The sequence below is a fragment of the Chiloscyllium punctatum genome, chromosome 13 (genome assembly GCF_047496795.1).
Source record: "Chiloscyllium punctatum isolate Juve2018m chromosome 13, sChiPun1.3, whole genome shotgun sequence".
Lineage (NCBI taxonomy): Eukaryota > Metazoa > Chordata > Chondrichthyes > Orectolobiformes > Hemiscylliidae > Chiloscyllium > Chiloscyllium punctatum.
This window is the reverse complement of record NC_092751.1, coordinates 9,917,296-9,932,165: the sequence shown is the minus strand read 5'-3', so window position 1 is coordinate 9,932,165 and position 14,870 is coordinate 9,917,296.

Here is a 14,870-nt window from a genome sequence, read left to right as displayed (position 1 = left end):
AACGTGTTGATTAAATACATTTCGGCTGCAATGCAATTCATGAACCTTTTTCTATAAAGTGAACTGGCGTTCACTGTGATGCGTTTCCTTGTCGGGCACCAGCTGACCAGCAAATCCTGCCTCAGAAAGCCTCTGTCTACAAAAGGTACAATCAATGTGTTCAGCAAAAACAGGAATGCAATCCGCTCTGCAGGACTTGAAACTGAGCCTGAAACTGGGAATTGGAGTCTATGTTTCGAAAGAACTTTATTTCAAACTGTGGGGAGAATCTTGGAGAGAACTGGGATTCCCCATCGTCATCACATGGTCACTCAGCCCCCGCGCGCTTTCTCGTGAAGATTGTTGTGAAAGATATCGTGCACCAGTGAGTGACTGTCGTGTGAAAGCGTTACATTTATAGCACTGTTCCATTACAAGATGTAATTTAAAGATTTATTTAGACTGTCCTGTTCCTTGTTAGATCAAACTTAATTTTTGGTTTTTACTGATATTTTTGGGGGTTCGCCAATTACCCTCTTTTTTCCATAGACCCCATTATTAATATTGCATGATTTTGTACAACACAGTGTTGCACAGGAACACAGTTATTGCGGTATTGGAGAACAACTTGGAATGATAGCTGATTTTCTATCTTCACACCATACTCCTGCTCTCTCCCTATCCCATTAGTTTCCACAAATCCTTATTTATATTCAGACCCTTGACTTCCACAATCTGATCTGGGAAAGAGTATCCCTGGTTCGCCAGTCTCCGAGTGCAGACATTTATTCTCATCTCAATGCAAAGTGGCCTGTCTGGACCTAATACTGTCGCCCCTTGTTTTAGACGTCCCAGCCAGGGGAATTACGATCCCTGCTTCTAATCTGTCTCGCCCTGTCAGAATGTTATATATTTCACTGAGATTTCCATTCATTTTCCTAAACCCCATTGATTACAGGTCCAGTTACCCCAAACTCTGCTCCCATAACAAGTCTGTCATCCCAGTGATCAGTCTGGTCATCCTTTGCTGCTCTCCCTCAATGTCAGGTTTGTCATCTGTTAGGAAAAGCGATCAAAATTGCACACAGTACTGCACAATGTTCGAGATGGCGTCTCACCAAGGCCCTGTACAGCTGCAGTAAGATACAATTACTCCTGTACTCAAATCCCCCTGAAATGAAGGTGAATACAGCATTTTTCTTCCTTCCTGCTTTCTGCTCCTGCAATATTGCTTTAAGTGATTGGTGTACAGGGAGATCCAGTTTCCTTTCAAAGTTACAGTTCCCCACGTGCTGGGCCTACATACAATGATCAGCGTGCCATTGCATTCCCAGTATTGACTTCTGGCTTCAGAACGCACTGTCACACATGGACTCGGAGGGCTACGCAGAAATAAACAAAAATGCAGATTAAGTTCATTTATAGTGCAACATTTTTCAACCACTCCTTTTTCAAATGAGAGGCTGCCAGTCCATTGTTCCCATAAAAGTACACAACATTTCATCTCTCCCATTGCTTTCCATCTGCCACGAATTTGCCCAGTCACTCCACTTGTCTCAGTCACTTGGAGCTTTTTCATATCCTCCTCATCCACTCACAAGCTGACATTGTTTAGTGCTGTCAGCAGACTTGGGAATATTGCATTTTCGCCCCTCACCCAAAGATATGATGTGTATTGGGAATAGCTGGAGCCCAAGACACGATCCGTACAATATCCTCCAAGACTTCCATATAAAAATAAAACATGGTTTTATTCCTACTCACTGTTTCCTGCCAGCTCTCCCATTCTAAATCTATGACCATATATTAGCCCGAGTCCCACAGGATTAGAATTTGCGCAATAGGCTTGGGGCTTTATCAAAATCCTTCTGTTAATCCACTCGTATTGCATTGATATCTCCTACATAAATTTCCTAAAAGCCACTTTCTCAAATATGATTCCCATTTCATAAATCTCTGTTGACTTTGTCTATGCCCATTAATTTCAGTCCAATACTTTCTCGAAACTGTTTCGTTGCTATTTACAATCTATTCCCCTTTTATCACAAGACTGAAATTTCCTAGTATTGCTAGGAAGTTTTCTTTTTTGTTTTGTTTTCTTCTGTGAAGGCATAATTAAAGTATTTGCTCCATAGTTCTGCTATTTCCCGGTTCTCAATTATCTGGTATCAGACTGTAAGAAATCTGCAACTTTTTTCTCTTAATTTTGCCATTGACATATTTCCAGAAAATATTACAAGTTCTCTCTTATCAACTTTGTGAAGATAATCTTCAGAAACCCATCAATTCCTACCTTAAGCCACGCAATGATTGACCTTCCACAGCCATACAATCACATAAGCACAGACTCTGTACTACCAGAAATACAGCACAGTATACATTCGGCCCACTTTCCGACACAAGACCTTAGCCGTGAATCTTAACGCATTTGAAGTGCACAACAGTGTCGTTTTTAATGGTTTGAGGTTAGCATGACAACTCCACGCTCAAGAAGTGCATTCCAGACCCCAACACGCTCTGGTTGAAAAACAATTCTCAAATATTCACTAAACCGTAAATCCTTCACTTTTTTAAGTCTGGCCCTTTGAGTAACAGCAACAGCTGCTGTCTATCCATCCTGTCCATGTACCTCGTAATCCTATCCTTCTGAATCACATCCCTCGCAGCCTTCTCTGCTCCAAACGCCTCTCTCCATTGCTGATATGCTCCATCCCAGGGAACATCTCTGCACCCCCTCTATCACATCCTTCCTGTAATGTTGTTCCCAGACCTACACACAGTATTCCATCTTGCCATCACCAAAGTTCCGCATAGTTCTTATAATCTAGGCCTCGATGAATAAAGGCTATGTTTACATTCCCCCAGCCTTTCCCAGATTGTGTATTAACCTGTGCAGTCACATTCCGCGCTGTCTGGAGAAGCACCCTCTGAGCTTTCTAGTGTGCTGCCTCCATTGAAGACTCCCCTGACTGGTTCCTTCTCCCAAAGTGCATCACTTCATATTTATCAGGGTTACATTCCATCTGACATTGATCCACCCATCTGACCATTCCATCTGTATCGACCCGTAACATAAGGCCTTCCTCCTCACTGCCAACCACCCGGCCAATCTTTGTATCAAATACAAACTTATTTATTACACACCCCACCCCTCGTCCATATTCACAGCTGCATCATTTATGAATACCACAAATATTAAAAGGATAAAAATCTCTCAACATCAGTTACATCACGTCGTTGTGCACGTTGATGAAGAAGCAGTGTTTCGAAAGCTAGTGCTGCCGAATAAACCTGTTAGACTATGGTCTGGTGTTATGCTATTTTTAGATTTGTCCACTGCAGCCCAACACTAGCAACTCCGAATCACAAATAATAAGGGACGCAGCACTGATGCCTGTGGTACAGCATTGGACACTAGCCTCCAGTCACACAAACAGCCTTCTACCACTCCCCTCTTTCTCCTACTACTAAAGTTGATTTAGATGCAACTTGGCAAGTTACTAATGAGGCCTACGAGTTCACTGGTTATTCTTTTCCGCTTGACACACTTGTAGATTATCTGAGGATTCTCTGTAATCTTGTCCATAAGACCATAAGACATAGGAGCGGAAGTAAGGCCATTCGGCCCATCGAGTCCACTCCGCCATTCAATCATGGCTGATGGGCATTTCAACTCCACTTACCCGCATTCTCCCCGTAGCCCTTAATTCCTTTTGAAATCAAGAATTTATCAATCTCTGCCTTGAAGACATTTAGCGTCCCAGCCTCCACTGCACTCTGTGGCAATGAATTCCACAGGCCCAACACTCTCTGGCTGAAGAAATGTCTCCACATTTCTGTTCTGAATTTACCACTTCTCATTCTAAGGCTGTGTCCACGGGTCCTAGTCTCCTCGTCTAACAGAAACAATTTCCTAGCGTCCACCCTTTCCAAGCCATGTATTATCTTGTAAGTTTCTATTAGATCTCCCATTAATCTTCTAGACTCCAATGAATACAATCCCAGGATCCTCAGTCGTTCCTCATATGTTAGACCTACCATTCCAGGGATCATCTGTGTGAATCTCTGCTGGACACGCTCCAGTGCCAGTATGTCCTTCCTGAGGTGTGGGGCCCAAAACTGGACACAGTACTTCAAATGGGGCCTAACCAGAGCTCCATAAAGTCTCAGTAGTACAACGGTGCTTTTATACTCCAACCCTCTTGGGATAATTAACAACATTGCATTAGCTTTCTTAATCATGGACTCAAACTGCATGTTTACCTTTAGAGAATCCTCAACTAGCACTCCCAGATCGCTTTGTACTTTGGCTTTATGAATTTTCTCACCGTTTAGAAAGTAGTCCATGTTTGTATTCTTTTTTCTTTATTTCTTTTGTCCTGCCTTGCCCCTGTGTTAGTCAGTCCCCTCCACGCGCAGACTTTCCTCCTTATTGCAGTCTTCAATGGTTTGTCCCTTATCCTGTCATTATTTGCCTTGAATGTGGATTAGACAGAGTGATAAATTTCCTGTTAATTTCCAACTTGCCGTATGTTTTGTGAGTTTTATAAATTCACAGTGACCCACCGCTGATTTGTTGAAACTCTAGAGAACACAGGCCGAGTTTCCTTATCACGCAATCTCGCCATCTGAGGGATTTATCTGGATAATGTCCATTACACTTCCTCTGTGGTTAGTACATTCATTCTTAGATTTGGTCACCAAAACTGTTCTCAATACTCCAGGTACAGTCTTACCAACACTCTGTGAAACTGCTTCAACGTGTCTTTACATCTATATTCTGACTCCCTTCAAGGAAGGCAAACCAAACTTTAAGTTTCCACTTACATATGTTCCTCCAAATACCCTTCACATCATTGCATATTCGAACTCACTGTGTGAGTTCTTATAGAAAGCCTTCTGATAACCTAAAATATGCCAATTCTACTGGATACCCATTATCTATGCTGTAAGAATCAACTTCAAACAATTCCAAAGTTTCTCAAGTATGATTTCCCTTTCAGAAATGCATACTGAGTCTCTCCAATATTGCTGTTAATGTCTAAGTATCCAATATCACATCCTATATAATAGATTCCAACAGTTTCCCGACAAATGTCAAGTTAATTGGTATGCAGTTCTCCACACTATCTCTTCTTCCCTTTGTAGATGCTTGGATCACTATCATTCATCTACAGTGCTTGGATCACGTTTACTAATGTACAATTATATACACCAGCTTCCAGACTCTGCAGAATGTACAGGAAAATACAACGCAGTCATCGACAATGCAATCAATACTTCTATTTGTGATTTATTTCTGAAGATTTTGGTGTGAAGTACATCTGGTTTGTCAAGGTTAGCAATGTTCAATCCAGCTGCATGTTCAATATTGCCTTGTTACTGATATGAATTGACTTTATGTCTTTACTTCCACAAGTCCTATACAATCACTTCGTATTTCTAGGTGATTTTCTGGATCCTACTCCATTAAGACAGAGGTAAAGTAATTGCTCATTTGCTTTGCCTTTTCCCTATTATTCACCATAATCTCGTCTCTCCCGATTGCAAATTTCCACATTTGACTATTTGTTTTCTTTTGAAATATAGATCATAGATTTTTGTAGTCTTTGTGTTCCTGTTTGTTTGCATGTATGTTCGCTTTTTGATTTCCTCATCAGTTTCATGGCCCTCCTTTTCTGGTTTGCAATTTTCTGAGAATTCTTAGGATTCCACAATGTCTTGAATTCTTCTGAAGTCACTTCCTGTGATTAATATATTCTTTAATTTGTTATGTTAGTCATCATTAAGTCACTTACTCACTCATTGGTGTTTCCACCTGAAATAAGTAGACATATCTTTCAGACTATGCAGTATTTCTATAAATCTACTGGTCCTGACCAGATATATTCAGGAAGACTGCACGAGGAGAGAGAAGTAATAGTGGGGGCCCTGGTTGGTACGTTTGTATCATCGGTAGCCAACGGGTGAGTTCCTGGAGGACTGGAGGGTAGCGAATGCTGTGCCTTCATTCAAGAAGAGCTACAAAGAAAAACCTGGGACCTATAGACCATTAAACCTGACATCTCTAGAAGGTAGGTTTCTTGAGAAGGTTCTGAGAGAGACGATATACATGCATTTGGAAAGGTAGGGTGTGATTATGAGCAGTCAGCACGTCTTTGTGCATGGGGGATCATGGCTTAAAATTTGTGAGAGTACTTTGGTGAAATGACCAGTAACTTTGACAAGGGCATGGTGGTATACGTCGTGTATATGGATTTAAGTACGGCCTTCAGTAAGGTTCCACATGGTAGGCTGCTCTGGAAGTTTAGGTCAAATGGAATTGAGGGGGAGCTGGCAAATCAGATCCAAAATTTGCTTGATGTTAGGAAACATTGAGTAATAGTGGAAGCATGCTTATCGGACTGAAGGCCTGTGATGAGTGGAATGCCTCAGGAGTCGGTTCTGGGACTATTACTGTTTGTTACATGCATGTATATTGTATATATATTTACAGGTAAGTGTCAGTTCTTGCATTTTAGAAAGTCATATCAAGGTAGGAGTTTCATGGTGAATGACAGGGTCTTAAGGAGTGTATTGAGACAAAGGGACCTTTGAACTCAGGTCCACGGTTCTCTGAAAGTGGAGTCACAGGTCGACAGGGCAGTGAAAAAAGCATTTGGCACACTGGCCTTCATCAGTCAGAGTAATGAGTATCGAAATTAGGGAGTTGTGTTGCAGTTATACAGGATGCTGGTGAGGCAATACTGGTAGTGTTATGTTCAGTGTTGTTCACTTTGCTATAGGAAGAATGTTATTAAATTGGAAATAGTGCAGAAGAAATTTACAAGGATGTTGCCCGGACTCAATGGTCTGAGATATTGTGAGAGGTTGGGCAAGCTAGGAGTTTTTACTTTAGAGTGTATGAGACTGAGGGGGATCTGATAGAAGTGTATAGGATAATGGGAAGTATAGATAGAGTGAATGCACTCATTCTTTTTTTCCACAGGATTGAGCAACCTACGGACTAGTGGGCATCAATTTAAGATCCGAGGGGAAAGAGTAAAAGGGAAGCTGAGGGGCAATTTCTTTTACACACAGGGTGGTATGCACATGCAATGAAATGCCAGTAGAAGTGTTTGAGGCGGGTACATTCACAAAATGTAAAATGCATTTGGACAAATACACGGATAGGAAAGAATAAGAAGGATATGGGGCAAGGGCAGGGAAATGGGGTTAATGGGCATTTTGTTCAGAATGGACCAGTTTGGGCTGAAGGGCCTTTCTCTGAGCTGTCGGACTCTATGACTCTCACAATCATTGCTTCTCCCATTGAATGTTATATTATACTTCCCCAATTCATTGGAGTGAACTTGACCCTCTCGCCTCCGGGCTTCCATGATGTTTGACCAGAATGTTCAAACATTCGATATTGTATTCAGACGCCGTGTAAAAATGCAACATATTGATGTCACTATTCCTCCAAAGCTGCTTCAGAGCAAGGTTAGTAATGAGTCCTCCTAACAACACAACACCAAATCTGAAATAATGTGCTCTCTAGTTTGGTTCACAACATACTGTTCAACCTACCTGATACACACTTACGGAAGTTATTCTTCACAGTTTCAGTGTAATTTGAGACCATCTATTATTACTGCAGCACACACGATTATTTGTTACTCATTCACAGGATGAGGGGGTGGGCGTCCCTGGATAACCAGCATTTATTGCCCATGCTAGAGGGCATTTAAGACTCAGCAGCGTTGTCTTGAGTCTGGAGTCACTTGCAGGCCACACCAGGTAAGGACAGCAGTATCCTTCCCTCAAGGACATCAGTGAACCAGATGAGTTTTTCCAACAATCGACAATGGATTCCTGGTCATCATAAACCCTTGATTCCAGATACATATTGAATTCAAATTCCACCATGGCAGGAATTGAATTCATGTCCCCAGAATATTACCTGGGTCTCTGGGTTACGAGCCCGGTGATAATAACACTGTGTCATTGCTCCCCCTTGCATTTACTTGCATACCTAATTTCCAGAGCATATGTTGTAAAGTATTTACATGACAGATTTGGTTTTGATACATAACACACTAATGTTTGCTTTACCTTGCTATTTGTAAGATCCACCCAAACTGATTCTGTGGGAAGTGATGGAAAGGGTCTGTGGCATTATTAGCGATAGACTTGGACAAGACGTTCACGGAGACTCACCTCAACGCTGAGATGATCTGAAGAACTGGTCAGCAATACAGGACAACTATCAATATTCTTTCCCCCCACTTTGCCAAGATAATTGTCACCATATTCTTCTGCTCCCTCACACTCACTGTATATGTGTTATAACACCTACCCCCGAACAAGGCTCACACTCTATCTCCAAATAAGGCTCAAGCACGACCACACTCACTGTTGATTTCGCACCTCTTTCCCCCACTTTTTTCTGTCACTGACGCAATAGCCCCGCACACTAATACCACTGCATGGATACAACACTGTGGTCAGACTCCCTTCGGACATCTCACCCTTCCCCCTTCCCCTATACCAGCATTAACAGCAGGGACATCCACTCTCACCCTCACTCCGTCCCTCCTCTTCTCCTATTCCAGGACAAACATCCTGGAATAGGACATAAAAGGCCAAGCCGGGTGTTAGAGGACCCGATATCCGTTCCCTCACACTCTACCTCGACATGTAGGGAGGATCCTGCAAAGAGCCAGAGAGGACCAGGACTCCTTGTGTGGAGATTCCGAAACATCGACGTCCCACCAACCAAGCAAGCAGCAATGTTCAGGAAAGAGCAATTCTCAATTTAAACTCGCTGGCATTTCCAATCTCATCTCTCTCACTTTTCAGGCTTAGTTAAAAGCATTAATGAAAGACTGAAAATAAAAACAATGTTTATTCTCTTCAGTAAAAATGTTAAAAAGAAAAAATAAATGATATAAGTTCATTTCAAAAAATCTAAAACATGACGTTCATTCAAAATTATGGACAATCCTCGTAAATACTCGACATCATTTCTCTCACTAAATCTTCTTACCAGTGTTTGTATTCTAGCATCTGCTTCTTTAATTTCAAAGGAATATCGTGCCCTGCTCTCAGATGCTCATCGTAAATGTCCCTTCCTCTCTGAACTTTTCATAAACTCTCAATATATTTCCAAATAACTAGATATTCCACATCAAGTTCGCATTGTCATCTCCTGTGGGCAGCTTTTGCATTATTGTTTGTTTTGTCCTCATTGTTTAAAGTTCTTTCATATAAATTCCGCATTCCAACTGGAAAAAGCGGTGGACACCGACCATTTCATCTGCTTAATCTTCTCCCTCCATAGTTATCCTCGAACCAGTCCAGCAGCGGTTGCAATTCATCTGGAAGCGCATCAGTCAAATGTTCAATCGCTTCATGAATGTTTTCAATCGGAATAAATGCAAAACCAATTATCATTTTAGCTCTGAAAGACAGCTCTGAGTCAGTGTTATACTTACTCAAGTGTCTTTTTAACATTTTTACTGAAGGGAATAAACATTATTTTTATTTTTATTGCTTTGATTAATGCTTTTAGCGAAGCCTGAAAAGGAATAAATATGAGCTGCGCTGAAATAGTTCTGTGCCTAAATGGGTCTGCGGCAAAATGGGCTGCACCAAACAGGCCGCACCAAACAGAATGAAGTATCCAGTAAATTACACAGCACAGGGGGACGCCATATAACCATCCCAGGCTGTTATGCAGAAGCAGGGACACCCTGGGTAGCTGTCATAAAATGCAGAGTAGAGATCATTACTCATTTTGTGTTTGGAAAGCTGTAACGAGTGGAGTTCTTCAGGGATATGTGTGAGGTCATCAACAAATTACAATCTATTCTAATGAAGAGGATGAAGGAGATGGAGCTCAGTTTGCTCATGCACCAGGATAGTCAATCAATAAGATGTCAAATGGAGAGAGACTGTCTGCAATGAGATACAGACAGGGGACGGAAGAGCGTCTGCAGTGGGATACAGACGGAGGATGGCAGAGCGTCTGCAATGGGATACAGACAGGGGAGGGCTGCGCGTCTGCAATGGGATACAGACAGGGGAGGGGCAGAGCGTCTGCAATGGGATACAGACAGTGGGAGGGCAGAGCGTCTGCAATGGGATACAGACAGGGGGAGGGCAGAGCGTCTGCAATGGGATACAGACAGGGGGAGGGCAGAGCGTCTGCAATGGGATACAGACAGGGGAGGACATAGCGTCTGCAATGGGATACAGACAGTGGACGGAAGAGCATCTGCAGTGGGATACAGACAGGGGAGGGCAGAGCGCTGCAATGGGATATGGACAGTGGACGGAAGAGCATCTGAAGTAGGACACAGACGAGGAAGGGCAGAGCGTCTGCAGGGTTGCAGACAGGGGACGGCAGAGCATCTCTGCAAAGGAATACAGACAGGGGAAGGGCAGAGTATGAGCAATGGGATACAGACAGGGGGAGGGAAGACTGTCTGCAATGGGACACAGACGGAGGATGGCAGACCGAGGGCAGTACATCTATAATGGGACACAGACAGGGAAGGGCAGAGCCTCTGCAATGCGATACAGACGGCTGAAGGTAGTGCGTCTGTAATGAGATGCAGACAGGGAAGGGCAGATCGTCTGTTATGGGACACAGACTGGGGAGGGCACAGCAACAAGCAATGGCATACAGACAGAGGATGGCTGTGACCAAAGCTTCAGCGGAAAATAAAACAGTGCAATATATATGTGATGGAAATTTTCTGTTTTGGGGAAGATGAAACAGCAGAAATTTATTTAAATGTAAGGAGAAAGCAGAACTCAATGGTACAGAGAGATTTGTGTGTCTTAGTACATGAATCACATCAAATTAACCTGAAGATGTAGCAAATGATTTGGAAGGTAAATGTCGTGATCCTGTTTCGTGCAAGGGTTATTGGGTATGATCTTAGCGATGTTTTCTGCATCAGTCCAGGGCATTGCTGAGATTACATCTGTTGTATTATGTGTAGTTATAACTGCCTAAACTGAAAAAAAAACAAAATTGCTTTCGAATTATGTTTCTCTTTATGCATTCTTGGGCTGAAGGCATTACGTTATAAAGAATTAACAGTTTGCCCTGAGAATGAGGGATGTTTTATTGACCATATAAGATCTTGAGAAGAGTGTAGTTGGTGAATACCGAATGGATATTTCTTCTTGTGTGGAAGAATAAAACTGGGGAAATACTTTAAGAATAAGTCAGTTCCAAAGGAAAAGTCATTGGACAGAAAAATTGAATTCTGAATTCTGTTTCTACATGCTGACAGACAGGCTGAACTTTTCCAGCAATTACTGCATATGTTTTAGAATATTCATTTTAACACAGATATTGTGAAGACATGACACGCTTATTTTTACATTATGCAAGCACATATTAACACATCTTCAAAACAAGTATGACCATTTATTGTGAATGAATTGATTCTGCAATAACACACTGACCTGGAGTCCAGAATGTAATGGAGTCATATAGTTCGGACAATGTTCAAGAAGAGCTCACGGAGTTCAGTGTGGGACTGATAACGTTATTGATTTAACTTACAGATGGAAAATGTAGCCTATCTGTGGAGAAACATTCTATTGCTCCCTTTCTCTTTCCCTATCGCTCATCACAGCAATGTTTGGGAGTGAAAAAAAGCCCAGTCGTCTTTCCCACAAATGGAGGATTCGTTGGAATCTCCCCATTGCCTGAAGCAAAACAATTCAGCCAAATTCAACTGTTTCATGAAGAATTCCCATTGTCAGAAGGCTGTGCAAGTAGAATAACTACTGAAGTAATTATCCGACTCGATAGTGAGGGGAACAGACAGGAGATTCTGTGGCTGCAAATGGGAATCCGGAATGGTGTGTAGCCTCCCACATGCCAGGGTCCAGGATGTCTCAGAGCTGCTGCAGAATGTTCTCACCGGGGGTGGGGGTGGGGGGAAGCAGCCAGAGGTCATTGTGCACATTGGTACAAAGGACAGAGTGACACACGTAGAAATCGTGATGACATCCTGCAGAGTGATTATAGAGAGCTCGGGAAAAGGAGAAAAGACAGGATCATAACAGTGGTAATATCCACTTTACTTCCAGTTCTCCATGCTCGTGAGGGTAAGAACAGGAGGATATGGTAGATAAAAGGGTGGCTAAAGAATTGGTGCAGAGGGCAGAGATTTTTGGATTACTGGGATCTTTTGTGGGGCAAGGTGACGTGTTCAGGAAGGACGGGTTGTACCTGAACTGGAAGGGGACCAATATCCGAGCAGGCAGGTTTGCAATTGCTGCAAGGGAGGATTTCAACCAGATTGGCTGGGGTTGGGGAGGGGTGCGTGTGGGATCCTCAACAGCAGGGAGGGAAGTGCGAGGCTGGAAGGAGATACAGTAATCAGAAACAGTAAAATGAAATGACAGCTCAGGCTAGACAACGACGGGGAGCAAGGAATGCCTGTTGGATTAAATTGCAACTGTTTCAATGCAAGATGGCTGACAGGTAAGGCCGATGTACTCAGGGCATGGGTCGGTGCGTGGGACTGGGATATTATAGCCATTACTGAAACATGGCTAAGGGAGGGACAACACAGGCAGCTTAATGTACCAGGGTACAGGTGTTTTATGCGGGACAGAGATGGTGGAAAGAGGGGACGGGGAATTTCATTTTTGATTAAGGCGAGTAACACAGCAGTAATCAGAGATAAAATAACTGATGGATCATCCGTGAGGATTTGTCTTGGGAGCTAATAAATAAGAAGGGAATGGTGACAGGATTTGGATTGTACTATAGGCCCCCAAATAGTAAACGAGGAATTAGGGGAACAAAAATATGTAGACAGACTGGGGAGACTTGCAGGGCCAATAGGATTGCATTAGTAGGAGATTTTATTTTTCCTAACATAGACTGGGAATGACAGAGAATTAAGGACTGGGATGGGGTGTATTTATTAAGTGTGTTCAGAACAGTTTCTTCAAGCAGTAAGTAGAGGGTGCAACTCGGGAAGGGACGAAACGTGACCTACTCTAAGATCTAGGGCAGGACAGGTGACTGAGGTGTCAATGGGGGAGCCCTCTGGGACCCGTGACCATAGTTCTATTAACTTTTAAATAGTTATGGAGAAGGACAAAACTGGTCCACATGTTCAAGTTCAAACTTGGGGTAAGGCGAATTTTGATGGAATTAGACAGGAGCTCGTAGGGGTTGGTTGGAGGAGTTTGTTTGCAGGCGAAGGGACCTCCTGCAAGTGGGAGGCCTTTAAATGTAAAATGTCTACAGTTCAAGGTCTATATGTTCCTGTGAGGGTAACAGGCAAGGTTGGTAGGAAGAGGGAACCTCGGATGTCAGGAGATAATGAGGCTTTGACGAGCAAAAAAGAGGCGTGGCTCAGGTCCAGGCAGCTGGGATCGAAGGAATACCCGGAGGTGTACACGGGATACAGTAGTTTAGTGAAGAAGGAAATCAGGAGGGCGAAAAGGGGGCCCAAGATAGCTTTGTCTGAGAAGATTAGGGTGAATGCAAAGAGATTCTTTAAGTATATTAAAGTGTAAGGAATTACTCAATGAGAATATGACCCCTCAAGATGCAAAGTGGACATGCATGTCCAGAACCGTAGGAGATTTGCGAGATTCTCAATGGATATTTCTCTTCTGCCTTTACCGTGGAGAAATACTTGAAGACTTGGGAGCTTAACAAAGGTCGTAGTGTTATCTTGGGGTGAGTCAATATCACAGGAGAAGACGTGTTGGATACATTAGAATGTATGAAGGTGGATGAATCTCCTGGTCGTAAACAGTTGCATCCCAGAATACTGCAAGAGGCTACAGAGGAAACTACGGGGACCCTGGTTGATATTTTTGCATCAGCGTTAGCTACAGTTTAGGTTCCAGAATATTGGAGAGTAGCAAATGTGGTGCCATCATTCAAGAAGGGAAGCAAAGAAAAATCTAGGATCAATAGACCAGGAAGTCTAAATCTGTGGTACGTAGGTTACTTGAGAAGACTCTGAGGGATGAGATATACATGCATTTGGAAAAATAAGGTTTGATTAGAAATAGTCTTTTTGACAGATTCCCTACAGTATGGAAACAGGCCATTTGGCCCAACAAGACCACACCGATCCTCCAAACTAACCCACCCAGTCCCATTCTCCTACTCTATATTTACCCCTGACGAATGCACATAACACTATGGGTAACTTAGCATGGCAAATTCACCTGACCTATATATCTTTGGATTGTAGAAGGAAAGTGGAGCACGTAGAGGAAACCCGCACAAACACAGTGAGAATGTGCAAACTGCACACAGATAGTCACCCGAAGCTGGAACCAAACCCGGATCCATGGCACTATGAGGCAGCAGTACTAGTCACTGAACCACCATGCCACCCTTGCTTTTTTCAACACAGTTCAATTGCAAAGGGACAAAATTTATGCTGTTCTTCATCCATGATGCACGTTCCAGTATCACATACCATGGATAATTTATTTTCCACTGAAAATGTCAACTTATTATTATTTATTATTTAGTTTGTTATTATTAATTTTACAGCTGGGCCCTTTGCTGTTTGTTATCTGTATCAATGATATTCTTGCGAATGTACAAGGCATGATTAGGAAACTTGAAGATGACACTAAAATAGGTGGTATCGTGGACAGTGAGGACGTATATCAGACATTGCACCAGGACCTTGTTCAAACTGGAGAAGTGGGCCGAGGAATATTTTGGCAATGCTAGATCAAGGTAGGAGTTTCATGGTGATTGGTAGGACCTTAAGGAGTGTAGCAGAGCAGAGGGACCTTGGAGTTTAGGTCCACCATTCTCTGAAAGTGGGGTCATAGTTAGACATGGTAGTGAAGTAGGCTTTTGCCACACGGGCATGCATCGGTCAGGACACGGA